This window comes from Nicotiana tabacum, chromosome 14 (assembly GCF_000715075.1).
Source record: "Nicotiana tabacum cultivar K326 chromosome 14, ASM71507v2, whole genome shotgun sequence".
Classification (NCBI taxonomy): domain Eukaryota; kingdom Viridiplantae; phylum Streptophyta; class Magnoliopsida; order Solanales; family Solanaceae; genus Nicotiana; species Nicotiana tabacum.
In genome coordinates, this window is record NC_134093.1 from 69,649,064 (window position 1) to 69,666,856 (window position 17,793).

Consider the following 17,793-nt stretch of genomic DNA (forward strand, 5'->3'; position numbering starts at 1 on the left):
CTATTCTACGATTGATGGAATCAATCATCTATGTCTACATTATTATTAAAAGGAGAGGAGAAAGCCTCAACATTAACCCAAGTGGCAGTCTCACAATAAGCATTTAGGACAAAGTTAGTTAAATTAACTAATAAATAATCTTTTTGAGTTTAAATTTTTTTCAAAATTAAATTATGCATTATTTATTGTTAATAATTAGTTAGTCTTTTTAAATTTGAATTAAAACATATTTAACTTTTTTTTTTTTACGAAAACAATAATTTTTATATATTAAAAATTATTTATTTGAAACTTATTCTATTTTTAATTGAAAAGTTGCCAACACATAATATAACTTCATAATTATATTAAAAGAATGATAGTGAAACATGAGGTCAAGCCAAGTGTCATATAGAGAAAATGTTATTTCATACTTTAAAGGTCCTTGTTAACTCAGAGATTGGGATTGATTCATGAATTATCAGTGTAGATAGGCATGGATCTGGGATGAACTCTGAAGCCTAATAAGGAAGAGTGTGGGTCCACCAGAGAAAGAGTACTTCTAGGCTTTACAGGAATTGAAATTATTGAAGAAGCTCTTTCTACTGGAATTGAATCCTACACATAAGAGCATTCTGAAAGCTAAAAAGTTTCGGTATATTTTATTTACGATTTAAAAGATGCTAAAAATTTTAGAGCACTTTCTCCAATGTGCGCAAACAGAGATGCCACTTTTAATGATGGACACCGGCCCTTGTGTTAAAGTAGCATCGAGTTTCTCTTGGAAATCAGCAAGTTTCTAGTTTCCAAATAAGTGGTACCCTTTCTTTAGAGTCTGGTAAGTCAATTAAGTTGCCTAAATCTCTTCCTTATCTGCTGCTCTGTAGCTTCCTTCCTCGCAGATACATTTATACAAAACTTCTACCCCGAGCATACGCAATGGAACCGTAGACAGTCAAGTGAAATCCAATCCACGAAATAATTTGATCTATGGATAACATCATTGTGGTAAAGGTCGTAATGCTAGAGGAATCATTACCGCAAGGCATAGAGGGGGAGGCCATAAGCGTCTATACCGTAAAATCGATTTTCGACTAAATGAATATGGTAGAATCGTAACCATAGAATGCGACCCTAATCGAAATGCATACATTTGTCTCATATACTATGGGAATGGTGAGAAGAGATATATTTTACACCCAGAGGGCTATAATTGGAGATACCATTGTTTCTGGTACAAAAGTTTCTATAAAAATGGGAAATGCCCTATCTTTGACTACGGTTTGAACTAGTGATTTACGTAATTGGAAATAACCAATTAGGTTTATGACGAAACCTAGAAATCGATCACTGATCCAATGTATCTACATTATAGATTTATATAGACAATTTGTAATGCTAAAGGTGTATTTGAAATTGAAAGCTAAAATGCACAATCTTTAATATTCTTATTAGATTATATCATTTCGACATTTTTTTTTATATATTTGAATTGGGATAAGACTTATAAATTTGAATCGAGAGACAAAAATATTTGAATTAATTAAAAGATAAAATAAAATTCTTCTCTCTTCCCCTATTTATATTGGTCTCGGGGGTCATTATTAATTCACACAAAATAAAAAATATATAATAATAAAATAATTACGAGCAACATCGTAAAAATATAAAAATAAATTTTTTATATTGAAAATAAAATATAAGAAAGGTCTAATTGCTTATTCAATTTAATGTAGAAAATAATATTAAAAATATGGATACATATTATACAAAATAATAAAAGAACGTATATTTTGGACAAAATAAAAAAAATTAAAATTAGTACTAACTATGAAATTATTTCAGTTATAAATTATAGATAAAATACTAAATTTACGAAATAAAAGAAAGTAAGTAAATAATACTCAATATATTATTAGTAAATTTAGACAATTGAAGAATTAAGCAACTTGCAAGTGAAGCCAAATGGCAGTCAAGCCTGATATGAAGATAATATATTAAAAGTTGTCGAAATTATATTAAAATGATGGTAGTAAAGCTTTGATATGAAGACAAGTGGCACATTGAGAAAAAGTAAAAAAATATAGAATGATAAGACTTATTTAATTTTGATATGAGAAAGTGATTTTTTAATTATGACGAAAAAAGTACAATAGATAATACCACGTAGTTAAAATCTTAATAAAATCAAATAATATTAAACAATCAACATCGTAAAAATATAAAAAATCAAAACTTTATCTTAAAAATAAAATAGAAGAAAGGTCTAATTGCTAATTCCATATAATGCAAAAAAAAATATTAAAAAAATTGATACATTTTATACAAAATAATAAAAGAACATATATTTTGGATGAAATAAAAAATTAAAATTAGCATTAACTATGAAATTATTTCAGTTATAGATTATAGATAAAATACTAATAAATAAAAAAAGTAAGTAAATAATACTCAATATATTATTGGTAAATTTAGACAATTGAAGAATTAAGCAACTTGCAAGTGAAGCCAAGTGGCAGTCAAGCTTGATATGAAGATAATATATTACAAGTTGTCGAAAGTTTATCAAAATTATAGTAGTCAAGCTTGATATGAAGCTAAGTGGCGCCTTGAGGAAAAGTAAAAAAATATAGAATGATAAGACTTATTTAATTTTGAGATGAGAAAGTTATTTTTTAATTATGATGAAAAAAGTACAATAGATAATACCATGTAGTTAAAATCTTAATAAAATCAAAATCAAATAATATTAAACAATCAACATCGTAAAAATATAAAAATCAAAACTTTATATTGAAAATAAAATAGAAGAAAGGTCTAATTGCTTATTCCATATAATGTAGAAATATTACAAATATTGATACATTTTATACAAAATAATAAAATAACATATATTTTGGACGAAATAAAAAATTAAAATTTGTATTAGCTATTAAATTATTTCAGTTATACATTATTGTAACAACCCAACCGGTCGTTTTGAGTATTTGCATTCCATTCAGCTGTTTGAAGTCTTGAGTGGTTTCGTATGATGTATTATGATATGTGCGAATCGTCGGTTTTGATTTTCAGGTGATAAAAGATTGATTTGGAAGAATGAAGGTCATGTTAGAAGCTTTAAATTGGAGGAATGAACCAAGTTTGACTTTTGTGTATTTGATCTTGGATCGGAGTTTTGATGGTTCCGTTAGGTCCGGATGGTGATTTTGGACTTGGGCGTATTGTCACGACCCCAATTTCCCTCCTTAGGATGTCGTGAGGGCACCTAGTCTCTAAGACTAGGTAAGCGTAACATTTAATAATAACTTGACAAAAATAATTGACAAAAATACTAAAGCAAGTCCGATAAACTCATATAGTCTTCCGAAATAGAATCTCAACAACACAATTCCCAAAACCGGTGGAACTGAGTTATAATCTCTACAGAGTAAACTAAAATGTCTACTACATCGCTGTCTAAATAAAAATACAACAGGAAGTAAAGATAAAGGAAGGTGACTCCGAGGCCTGCGGATACCGAGCAAGTACACCTTAAAGTCTCCATAAAGAAGCTAACAGCCGATCACTAACGTACGGCACGAATAGACATACCTGGGTATGCACAAAAAGATGTGCAAAAGCGTAGTATGAGTACACAACAACTGTCGCCCCCCATTTTCTCGCGCGAAATCAGGTTTCGACATATGACAACTATTTTAAGGAGGCATTAAAAGAGGAGAGTCGCCACCTAACGGTTTAAGGTGCGTATGGCACCTATTTGCATATGACTCGGGTTCGACTAGTTTGCATCACCAGAGATCGGGTAAGGACTCGAAATTACCTCCAAGAGAAGGTGTTAGGCACTCTTCGAGGTCCACAACTGTGGGTCCCGACTGAACTTGAATTATATGAATTAGTCGGATAAATAAAGATAGAGAAAGCAATAAGTTTGAGAAATTTTATTATTAAAAGGCTTTGAGGAAATACAAACACTTGATTCTAATATAAAAGGGGAATAAGATGGGGGTCCTAAGTTTTTTATCCTAAAGGATCACCCCGTGCAACATAAATAATACTTCGTAACTCCCTCAAGATGGGGTGTTACTCGTATTATTCAGCGGGCACAAACTATCATCTCCTGCTACCTGATTACTATCTTTAAGTTATTACCTAAAGCGCACTAGTTCAATTATAAGTCGTACCTTATGCGTGCACTACCCGTCCCATACCTATGATCCATGAGGCATTTGACCTCTATTTTGGGTAGTTTTAGACTTTGCTTAGGCTGCTCAGAAAATGTCAAAACTAGGCAACAATTCAAAATAAATAGGACTGCACTTAAGGACAGTTAAAGGCTCAAGTTAACCTCCGTAATTAGACAACAAATGCACGCAAACAGATTTATACGTTAGGCATTAGACAGTTTCAATATTGAGGAAGATTGAAGTCATTAAGCTCTATAGGCATGATTTCAATATGATCTGATCCAAATATGCAAGCAGTTTCAGATGTAGGGCGCCATTTTAGACCTATGATTTCTAAATTATCAGTTTGAGAGTATCTGATACTGCTAAGTTGTTTATTGAGATTACAGATTATAAGTTAATAAAACCTATTGGCATGATCTCTAAGTGGTTTACACAGTAAGGGACACTAAAAATTATTGGAAATGCTCTGAATTACTCATGCTTTCTAATAGTGGCGTGGCTAAGCAATAAATAGTGTTTGAAGAGTCCATATCATCACTTTAGAGCGAGTAGTAATACCCTATAGGCAGGATTTCTAAAGATTGGCGATTGGAACCAATTTTTTATATTTAGATCATATAGGCATGTTTTCTAGGTTCAATAGCGAATTAAATTATTAAAATCCTATAGGCATGATATCTAATGAACATGGTGCATTTATGCAAATCGAAGGACAATTATTGGTATTTATTTCCTATAGGCATGCTGTCTAGCGACACATAGCAGTAGACATGGAAATAAATAAAGCACTTATGCTTTGATAGCATACAAGTTGTGTGAGTGTGTGATTTCCCTAATGGCATGATTTCTAATAGTGTACATAGAAAGTGAAGGACGCATATAACAAATACATCATTAAGTCCTATAGGCATGTTATCTACCCATCGCATATGAATATTAAAATCTACCCCATTCCATTTTACTAACAACCCCAATTATTTATACAAAGATTATTACAGGCCCAATAATGAGTAAAGTAACAATGTTACATAACAGTGAACATGCCCATAGTAGGCTCAAATAAATACCCAGCATTGCCTGGGCCTTCAACATCTCCTACAACATACCCAGGCCTTCAACAGAGAGTCGCGTTCAATACATGACTCAAGGGTCCATAGAAGAATCCAAACCAATTTACTTAACCACATCACCAAGTGTTGTGCCACTTGAAACAACCAAATTCAGATACACAGTACATGACAGGGGAAATGGAATAGTAGGAACAGTTTTGGAGGTTGAAGGAGTGACTAAGGACCAATCCCTAGTGTGTCAAAGTTCACAAGGGTCTCAATTGGACCCCGAGCAGTGCTCACACTAGGGAGGCTGACAATTGAATCTAGGTAGCCTTGGCTTTCGGCCGGATAAGAATGAAGGATTCAGAATAGCATAAGTAGCAAATAAGCAAGGAGGATAGTGATGGAGGGACAGAAGTTAGGTGATACACTTATACTTAAAACAGACATAGTCAAGCTGAGCATACGAAATAACTAATCAAGCAGATCACAAGACTTTGTTCAGTAGAACTTCAATATTTAGCAAAGTAGCACATAATAGCCACATATTAGAGGGAGGAATAGGTTTGTAAAATTTTGACAAAAGTTAACACAAATAGGTTGAGACCTAAGAAGTCTAATTTAGGTTAAGTATACATCTTAGCATCAATAAGATAGACATATTAACTCTCATCAAGAAATAGGGCTGCATTGAGACATGATAGGGAGCACAACTTATGACAAAACCACATGTGGGAAGGGTCAGGGGAGAAACAAGTTTGCAGTCACAGATGCACAATACAAACAAGTTAAAACCTAAGAGATGATGCTAAACACACATCCTAGTGTCATGTTAATCAGTATTTAGACATGATGGGGATGCACATTGTGACAAGAAAATAATCACTGAAAGAACAGGATATCAGATGAACCATAGACATGCTGGGGAGACATACTAGCATAGAAACAAGGTCATACTCGATAGAAAATGGTCTTAATACAAATTGAAATATATTGTACATACAGGACAAACCTTGAAAGGATTCAGAGCACTACAAGATAGCAAGCTCATACCAAACAACACATGCAGATATTCCAGGATTGACACAATAAATTAATTAACTAAAGAAGGTCTAAGTTATGCCATAAAACAAAATGATTCAAGTAGGGCATGGAAGACAAGTTGAGGTAACTGTTAAGATCTCAGTCAATCACTAATGGGTATGGGGCTCATGTTGAGTGACACAATAGAAGGGGAACATGTTTTAATTAACACAGGAAGTTCTAACAGAAGTGTGAGGCATTCATTATAGAGATTAAGGACAAGGCAAGTAAGCAAGTTTTAGGAAATGTTCAGGCACCAATACACTAGTTAAACAAACTTAAGAGAATCAGATTATCCAAATTAGACTTAAGTAATCTCAAAACTAGCAGCATTAGGAGGAAGTCAGATGCTAAAGAGACTTAGAATACAGTAGACTTAACAGAATCGCGCACAAAATAATCTAGAAAATATATTAAGCTATGCATTTCAGAGGTGAGAACACATGTGAATCAAAGAAACATAGGGATGAAATTGCAAAGTCAAGTAGCTTACCAGTTAAACGGACAACAATAAAGAACAAAAGATCCACAAGAACCCAGAAATATCGATGCGTCAAAGTTCCCAAGAACTTCAAAAGAACCCCGGGCAATGCTTGCACCAATAGAAAATTTGAACAGTAGACTCTTAGTGGCCTTGGCTTTCAGCCGGCCAACACAAAGCACAAAACAGGATAATGAAGGAATTAATAGAACAAGCCTCGATTTTTAGTGAGATTTGTGTGACTCAAAAGTCCATCTCAAAGGGGAATGGGGAGGGGTTTATATAGCAGAAAACATTGAACAAAGACATAAGGAAATGGAGTTAATTAAGCAAAAAATAAGGAAAGACAACATGCAAATCAATTTGAAATCGATTTAAGAGAGGAATCCGGTAAACCCTAGTTTTTAGGGAAAGTGTAAATCACAAAAATTCAAATGAAATCGGACTAACATAGTACAATGTTGAGCGTATGTAGACGAAATAATGCTCAAAATCAAAGATTCGAACCACTTTGGTTCGATTTCTGAAGGTACTGCTTGCCATGTTTAGGCAAGCACCTATGTAACACCACAAACAGATGACCAGTATCGAGAGGAGACCAATAAGGTAAGTGAGTCAGTGATTGATTCCATTTTAGAATCGGATTTGGAGAAGTTGAGTGATATAGCGGCTAGGGTTTCTCAGAGAAGAAGAGAGAGTAGAGAGGATTTAGGGGCGGAGGGTTAAGAGAGGAGAGAGAATGGGATTAGGGTTTGGGGTTGGGTAATTAAAAGGGGGGAATTGATTGTGGGCCGTTGATCTTAGAGATCAACAACCAGGATTTTAAAGAGGGGTTGGGTCAGGTTAGGTAAATGGGTTGCGACAGGGTTGTTGGCTTTGGGTTGGGGCTTATTGGGTTAGGGTATTGGGTTAATTGGGCTAAGGTCTGGGTAGTATTGGGTCCAAAAAATAGGTAAGAAATTGGGCTATTAATTAAATACCCCGAATTTTATCAAAGTAATTTATGGAAACTACTTAATAAATGAATGCAAATATTATTTGTGCACTGAAATGCTTAAAATAATAACTTTTTATTATAAAAAATATAAATTGCTATTTTGACATAAATAATATAGAATAAAGAGCCTTTATGTATGAATACATGCCATTATTGCATAATTAGATAAATAGCTCAAAAATGCTAATATAATTATAAGAAATGAAATAAAATATTTGAATCATATATTATATGTGTAAAATAATAATTTTAGGTAACTAAGTCATCACAAAATAATTTAAAGGGACAATTACTAAATATTCATATAATTTAAATGCAGGAAAATTAATTTAAAGCTCTAAAATATTGTGGAAAATCATAGAAAATGCTTGTATAGGTTTGTAAACTAAATATTGATGCAAATATGCTATTTTGAAAGTGTATATGTATTTTGGAAAATATGAGGGCAAAAATTATGTATCAACAACTGCCCCTCTTTACCCGGGAATGATGAAAGAGTTGTCGGGTAAAGAAAATGATGATCGATTTTGACCGAATGAGGTGATTTAAAAAATGGAGGCCAAACCCCGGTTCCTGAGTTGCCTACATATCCCTGGTGTTACGGGAATCAGGCCGTGTGTAGTTCTGGATCCAACGGTGAACTGAACCGATGGAGTTGTATGCTTCGGAAAGGGTTCTTTTGGGGTAGGACAGTATCAGATGAGTTTATACGAAATCGTGAATGTGAGTCTGAAATGTTATGGATGCAAATATCTGAATGGTCATAGAGTAAAAGGCCGGTAACTGATGGTGGTCGGTTATGTTTAAAACAATTGCTGGATGGAAACCAGAGCGAAGATTGCTCTCGTTGGGAGAACGGTTACTTCCTGGATTACCTGCAAAAATTAAAACACAATACATGCAAGTATATATGGATTATTGCGAGAATTTAAACATGATGCAAATTCCCTTTGGACCATGAAAGTTGTCTTTGGATGGTGGGGATGATGTTCTTAGACCATGACGTCCTGGGCTATGAATCATGTGATAAGGGATTCGCAGGCCATGAAATGAAGTCCTCGGGCCATGAGGATGGTGCCTCTGGACTATGACGCCTTGGTATAATGATGTGCAGTTTCGAGAGATCCTCAGGCCATGGAATGGTTTCTTCCGGCTATGAGGATGATGCCTCCGGACTATGACACCTTTGGACAAAATGGCGATATTTCAGCCTATGAAGTGCAAGGATGTGACGCTTGGTCACATGCGAAGATGAGACAAGACAAGGCTTAGTCTTGTGTATGATGAGGGCAGTGCTTAGCCCTAGGTGAACATAGGATAGTGCTAGGTCTTAGGTGGCGTAGTGGGGATAGTATTTATTCTTGAGGAAAAGGCAATGCTTAGCCGTATGCAAGAGAGGGGCAGGGCTTAGCCTTATGCAAAATAGGAGATAGCTCTTAGTCTCATGCGAGTAAGGGAAGCGGTGCTTAGCTTCATTCAAAATAGGAGACAATGCTTAGTCTCATGCAAAGAAGGAAGTGCTTAGCCTCGTGTAGTTAAGGAGGCAATGCTAAGCCTTGTGCAAATAGGAGGTGATGCTTAGCCTCATGCAAATAGGAGACAATGCTTAGTCTCATGCAAAGAAAGGAGACAATACTGAGTCTTATGCAAAGAAAGGAGACAATGCTTAGTCTCATGCAAAGAAAAGGAGATAGTGCTTAGTCTCATGTAAGGAAAGGCAGAGCTTAGCCTTATGCGATTAGGGAGGCAATGCTTAGCCTGATGAGAAAGAGGAGACAGTGCTTAGTCTCATGCAAGGACAGGCAGAGCTTAGCCTTATGCGATTAGGGAGGCAATGCTTAGCCTAATGAGAAAGAGGAGACAATGCTTAGTCTCATGCAAAGAAAGGCAAAGGAGATGCTTAGCCTTATGCAAGGAGAGGAGACAGTGCTTAGTCTCATGCAAAGAAAGGCCGAGCTTAGCCTTATGCAATTTATAGAGGCAATGCTTAGCCTTATGCAATTTATGGAGGCAATGCTTAGCCTCATACAATTTATGGAGGCAATGCTTAGCCTCATGCAAAATAGAAGACAATGCTTAGTCTCGATGCAAGGAAAGGCATTGCTTAGCCTTATGCAATTAGGGAGGCAATGCTTAGCCTCATGCAAAGATAGGAGACAATGCTTAGTCTCGATGTAAGGAAAACAATGAGTGATAGTAGAGTGTTTCTTAGCCGGAGATGCTTGGGATGGATAATCTGCTATCTTGAAGGTAATGACCTGACGTGTCTGCACATATTATTGTCTTACTGTGCCTGCATCCAAAGAAATATTGTGAGTTTTGCAGGGGAAGGTTGGTTCGTGCTTTTGTCTTTTGCTTTGCATGTGCTCCTTTCTTGAGATCCTGTTTGAGTCACCTTGGGTAGCATCTGGCTGTTTATAGAAATAATGTTTTTCGAAAGAAATGCGTGCATTTGATGAATGTAGTTATTTGAGATATAGTAGTATGCAATATCGACTAAGTTAGATGAACCAATGACTGTGGCATATTTTAGAGAAATTGCGACCTCCTTGCTTTAGAATTTTGAGGGTCCTCCTCAAAATTCTGCCCCAGCTTAAATGCAATTCTTTGACTGTTCTGTGTATGACGGTGTTGGTTGAACTTGCTTTAGAATTTTGAGGTCCTCCTCAAAATTCTGCCCCAGTTTTCTGATCATGGAAAAAATGAAGATTTTATTAAGATGTGACCGAACCCACAGGGCTGCCGACGTATCCCCTCTGGGTCACATTCTTCATCGGTCTCTATCACGTTTACCCCTCCACCGCTGTGATCCGGGAGAGGATTGTTACGGACATTGGGTGCAGCCTCCTTTGCTTGTATGACTTTGGTGTCAATTAATGTCTGAATCTTATCCTTCAAAGTACGACACTCATCAATAGTATGACCCTTCATGCCTGAGTGATAGGCACATGCCTTATTTAGGTTAATCCACTGGGAAGGGTTTTCCATAGCAACAACGGGAATGGGAGTGATATAATCGGCAGCCTTCAGTCTCTCGTACAGTTGGTCTATGTGTTCAGCAATTGGGGTATACTGTCTGGTTGGTCTGCGATCGAAATTTGGTATGGGTTTTTGGTAGTTTTGGCGGATGATGAAAAGCGTTTGGCGGCAGTTTATTTTAGTCAGTTATACCAACAAAGAATGGAACGCTCTTATAATTAAAGTGCACCCAAGACAATTCAAGGTAGGACAACTTGTTTTGAAACGTATCTTTCCGTACCAGGAAGAAGCAAAAGGAAAGTTCGTCCCGAATTGGCAAGGTCCTTACCTCGTTAAGAAAGTATTGTCAAAAGGAGCTCTACACTTGGCAGATATAGAAGGAAAGGTGGTTGATATATCCGTCAACGCAGATGCGGTCAAAAGATGCTATGTCTGACATGGCTCTGTTGGGGCATTTTTATATTTAGCATTCTCAGGTTGGGATGAAGGAAGGCTATCATTCTCGCTACCCAAACACTGGTCAACCCTAGTTAGCCCTTTGAAGCCTTGTTTATATTTCTTTGTTTTCCCCTCTTTTGGAACCAATGTACTTAAAAAAAAGGAAAGAAAACTAAAAAAAAATTAAAAAAAATCATCAAAACATGTTCATGTTAATTGAACTACGTCTGACCTGATTCCGAAAGGATACGTAGGCAGCCTCACTCTAGGGTTCGGTCACACCAAAACAAAAATCCACATTTTCCTAGTATTCAAAGAAACTGGAGCATGGTTTTATTTTATTTTCGATGGTTGGTTCATCAAAATGGTTCAAAAAGTTGTAATTCAGTTGAATAGTTCTTTTTACCTTTCCCTGCGAAGACCTTCTGATCAACTTTCGAGAATACTAAGTCAGTATACTACGGGTGATGCCTCAGCCATTGTAAAGAAAGAAAAATAAATGAGAGAGTTTTATTGGTTAAAACCCTCACGGGCACTATAAGGCAATGGTGAGTTGAGTGAAAGGCAGATGAAAGAGGCCAGTTGGTTAAAACCCACAAAGGGCATCATTGATCGATTTAGGTCTTCATATATCCTGGCACAAGCATGGTTAAGACAAAGAACTCAGTTTCAAAGTGAAGTTTATAATAGATTTCGAGAATTAGACGGTTCAAACGGATCGGGCATCCAGTCCAAAGTGCATGTCATGTTCATTGAAGTCAGCATATTCCTCCAGATAAGTCCTTTCTTATTTTTTTTTCTTTTCCCCTGAAAGGGACACTTCTTGATTAAGTTGTAATACTTGTTAGTTCACTTTCTTGTTTTCTTTCGCATTACTTTCTTGAGTCCCTTTCAGTCTAATTTTGTCAAAGCAAAGCAAAGAAAAGGCCGCAAAATTGGTTATAGTTTCTCCGTTATATAAAGAAAAGATTGCTGGGCATAAACTGTATGGGCAAAACATAAAGCCATCTGTGATTTTTCCTGGCGAGCAAAAGGCTTGAAGTACTTAACAATATTTCAAGGTTCAACAAAAGTTACTCAGCTAAAAGTTGTTTTGGGAGCAAGATTGTTTGCATCATAAACACAAGTGGTGATAGGCGCAAAATAGTCAGGTTTTGATGTTGAGAAAGAAGATCTCTAGAAAGTAAAGACAGAATCTCCCGGCGATTCGTACGACCATCGACAAAGTCGACTTTTCTAACAAGTGTAATGGACTCGAGGTCAAGTCACCCAAGAAATCAAGGCCACAAACTGACCACCATTTTAAAACTAACGAATCTTTCTTTGTTCAGAACAGGAACATAACAATTTTAGGAAACAGTTCGTGAAAAGACGAACATCGCTAAGAGAAGTTCTCAAATACTTGATTTCCTTCCAATATACATGTAATCATGTTATTTTTAGTTTTATTATAGGGAATCAATACCCTATCTTCACCTCAGGGTACTACATCCCCTAGTTGCATTTCTTATTGCTAACATAGGGTACGACATTCCCTAGTAGCATCTCAGAGAGCCACATGCCTCATCGTTTTGCCAACATAGGGTACGACATTCCCTAGTAGCATCCCAGAGTGCCACGAGCCTCATTTTTATTGCCAACATAGGGTACGACATTCCCTAGTATTTCCAACATAGGGTACGACATTCTCTAGTAGCATCTCAGAACGCTATGAGCCTCATCTTACTGCCAAACACAGGGTACTACATCTCCTGGTTACATTTTAGTTCCAACATAGGGTACGACATTCCCTAGTAGCATCTTAGAGTGCCACGAGCCTCATCTTATTGCCAACACAGGGTACTACATCCCCTGGCAGCATTTTTTATTGCTAACATAGGGTACGACATTCCCTAGTAGCATCTCAAAGCGCCACAAACCTCATTTTATTGCCAACATAGGGTACGACATTCCCTAGTAGCATCCCAGAGGGCCAAGAGCCTCATCTTATTGCCAACACAGGGTACTACATCCCCTGGTTGCATTTCTTATTGCAAACATAGGGTACGACATTCCCTAGTAGCATCCCAGAGTGGCCAAGAGCCTCATCTTATTGCCAACACAGGGTACTACATCCCCTGGTTGCATTTCTTATTGCAAACATAGGGTACGACATTCCCTAGTAGCATCTCAGAGGGCCAAGAGCCTCATCTTATTGCCAACACAGGGTACTACATCCTCTGGTTGTATTTCTTATTGCAAACATAGGATACGACATTCTCTAGTAGTATCCTAGAGTGCCAAGAGCCACGTCTTACTGTCAACACTGGGTACGACATCCTATGGTTGTCTTCCTTGTTGTTAACATAGGGTACGACATCTCTATTATTAAAAAAAAAGAGAGAAGAAGAAGAAGATACCCATTTTTTTCAATTCTTTATTCTGCAATAGCAAAGATAATATTTTGTGTTTTTAATAACTCACAAAACTTTTCTAGTGCAAACTGGGGCAGAACATTTTTGTTCGTTTTTTTTTTATGGTTTGTAGGTTTTTCTGCAAAGCACGAATTGGATATGTAAAAAAATAATATTACAGCTCTCGCCAGAGAAAGTGGAACGTTTGATCTCAATACCAATTGAACCAGCTTTGACATAATGCATGCAGAGATATATGATCTCAGGATCCATCTTCTCATCATCTGATCAAGAAATAAATATGTGAGAATATTTCGTGTCGGTTATATCGAGAGCATCAAGTTTCAGCCTAAAGTCAATCCGTGGAAGAAACTCAAGAATCAAGACAAGACTCCAGATGGCATTTAGATAGGAATTTTGTAACTCTTTGATTTGAAGATATGTAATTTTATTTTTATTTCGATGTAATAGTAGGAACCGCGGATCGGAACTTCGACAGAACTTCACTCGACTCTCCCTCTAAGCATACTCCATCACTCTTCTTTCACTTTAACTACACGTGACCTGATTCCCTTATAACCCGGGATATATAGGCTGCCTAAGCCAAGACTGGGTCACAAATTCTTCTTTTCTCTTCTTTTCCTTTTTAAATAATAGTGATGTCAAAAATCAGTCACCTTGTTCATTTTCTTTGCCTGAAAACTCTTTATGTTTCCAAGCAAAGAGGGGCATGCTGTGAACAACTAATTTTTAAATACACCCGAATTCTATACTATTTTAGTGTAAATATTTTTTCTAGGTCTAATCTTGATATTTTAAACTTTTATATTATTTTTTAAATTTTATTTGAGAAAAGCTAAAATTAAAAAAAATATTCACATGCTTATAGTATAAATTTTATTTATATTTATAAAGAGAAAAAGAAAATTAACAAAATATATGGTTTCTTTTAATTAGAATTATAGTAAATAAGTTAGCATAGCTTTAGTATATTTTGGATGTCGTTTAAATTATAGTGTAATAACTTAGTTTGCCTATATTATTTTAGTCTAAAAATTAGTTAGTTAATTATCTTATCTTTATATTTTATCTTTTAAAGAAAAACAAAAAGGAAAATAAACAAAAATGAAAATAAAACCAAAAGATTAGCAAATTTCCAATCTAACTTCTCACTACCTACACAAAGCACTCCTCACATACCAACCCCATATCCCCATTTCCCTTCACACACACACGTTGTGCGCACACACACACGATCAGCCCCCTCTTCCTCACATCTTATTGCCTGCTCCTTCACTCATCACTTTTTAAGCACACACATTCTATGTATAGTTGGACTACACTTTATATTAAGGGGGAATTTTTCACATATACGGAAAGGAAGCCATTGATTATATTCCACAGAGAACTAAGTAAGAAGGACCAAGAGAAAAAGTTTTTTCTTTGAAAGAGACGAAGTTTCGATTTCGAGTTTCGGATCCAGGTTACGTTTGCTGTCTTCATCCGTTTTCTTGTAATTACTGGGTGTTCTTTTATATTCTTGAAAGTTTCTGCAAAGGTTCATATCCTCTATCTTTGTTTCTTCAACCTTTTAATTTGTATGTATTTTGTGTGTCTGTAATGTTTAATATGATGTTTATCTTATTTAATATTAGTTTTATTGTTTAGTTATCTCCTTAGTTTCTTTTTTAACGTGATTCTGATTCCCTAGATAGTGCTAAATAACTTAAAGTTAGTTGAATACTCATTTGCTGCTAAAGTTAAAAATTAATTATAGGAAGTATTTTATTATACAATACTGAGTATTTATTATTTTATATTCTAGTATATAATGATTTACACTTATTTTCGTAAAGATTGTTAAATAAAAAATATGAATATAATTCTTAAAGTTTGGCTAATGTATTTCTAAGGTATCTCATACCTACTGTTTGATTTAATTTTCGTTCAGAAGTTGAGATGGTCATTTAGCTAAATGGATAAAGTATTTTTGAAGAAGAAGATTCACAGTTTGCTCATTTCTTTATATTTTCTTAACATGGGTAAGAAAATATATATATAAATTCAGAGGTTTCCATTAGTCTTTAAAAAGTTGTCAATTTTGCATCGTAAAAAATAATGATAATAAAACTGATTTACCTTCAATATAGAAATCCATATAAATTTCGCCTAAGGACTTTCTTTTTTGCAAATTGCAGACTTTAGTATAGGTTGAAGTACTCTAATTAGTATATATGTGATGTGAATGTCCTTCTAGTATAACATATTAAATATTCTGTTTGTGTTAGTTTTAAGATGATTTAGCTAGTTAATTTTACTTCTTTGCTTAATTTTTACTTTTAAATCTTTTGAAAGTAATAGTAACAGTAACATATTAAATAGTTCAATCGTAGTGATAATTTTATAAATCACAAAAGATGATTAAAATTTAGTTGCTCTTAAATATTTTTAGCAAGTTTAGGTTTGAATTAATAAAGAATGAAAGGCTGAGCTTAAATCGATGAGAAATTAAGTATGCCAAGAATTGGTCTTATAAAATAACTTTGACTTAATAATCAAGACTTGCATTCCAAAGCAATTAATTAGCTAACTAACTCAAACTCTTTTAATATCCTATAATTCAAGTGCTAAAAGATTATGAGAAAGCTAGATGAATTACGAATTAACTCAGGACTCATAGCAATAAGTAAAAGAAAATGCATATAAATAGAGATCTTGGATGAGAAAAGATAAATGGAATACTCTGATTATGCTAGTATGCTTTAGACGTGTGTTAACCAATCAATTATTGTGATTATGTACACGTCCGAGTAACATAGTTATGATTTGCCAAACTAAAGGCAAAGTATGCGTTCACGCAACTTTTACAAAATAATCTTAAAAATAATAAAGTGTTATTAATTGTGTATACGTACGCGTGACATGATTCTTGACACACCAAACAAAATGAATACACGTACGCATGATTCGTTTCAAGATAATTTCATAATCAGGAATAATCAAGCAATTAAAAGCGGTAAAAAGGTAAATGTACATAGGTTCTAAATTGAGTAATTAAACAATTTAATTAAGTCAGATATAATTAAAGCGACCGTGCTAAAACCACGGAATCCGAGAGTGCCTCACACCTTCTCTCGGGTTAACAGAATTCCTTACCCGGTCTTCTGTATTTGCGGACCATAAAACAGAGTCAAATTTCCTCGATTTGGGATTTGAAATAAACCGGTGACTTGGGACACCAGAAATTATCCCATTTGGCGACTCTGAATCTAATAAATAATTCCATTTCAATTAATGTCACTTAAATTGGAAAAACTCCGTTGGCACCATCCCCTCGGAAAAAAGGAGGTGTGACAGACTATACCCCAAAGCTGTGGGTTCAGGTTGAACAGGTCCCAAAGGTCATACTAGTGCAGCAGGTCGTCCCAATTCAGCCTGAGGTTAGTGCAGCAACATATGAGGAGGAGCGGATCAGGCTTGATAGGTATAAGAAGTACCATCCTCCTACGTTCAGCGGCCTAGCTACATAGGACGCACAAGGTTTTCTTGAAGAGTGCCACGGTATCATTCGTACTATGGGGATCTTGGATTCGAGTGGGGTTGCATTCACCATGTTCCAGCTTATGGTAGCGGCTTATTAGTGGTGGCGAGCCTACGGGTTGAGTAGCCTGGCCCAGGCATATTCACTCACCTGGGCTCAGTTCTCAGAGATGTTCATGAGGGAGTTGGTACCCCATAATCTTAGGGATGCATGGCACACAGAGTTTCAGCAGTCGCGCCAGGGTGCTATGACCATATCGTAGTATGCAGTCCGGTTCAGCGAGTTCTCCAAACTAGCACCTGCTTTAGTTTATACTGTCAGAGAGCGAGTTCATCAATTTATCAAGGGGCTCAACTCTCGTATTAGCTTCAGCATATCTCGACAGTTAGAGACCGATACCCCCTACCAGCAAGTTGTGGAGATCACTAGGAGATTGGAGTGTATGTAAAGTCGGGAGAGAGAGGAAAGGAAGACCAAGAGGCCTCGAGATTCTGGTACATATAGTGGTGCCCATGCCCTAGTTATAACCCGTCATTGTAAAGGCTATGTGAGCTGCCCTGTTCATTCAGCACTTCCAGCTTCCAGCGATATTCCGGCCACTCCCAGGTCTCAGGTTGCCTATTATGCACCGCCACTATCTAGTGCACCTCATGCACATGGTGA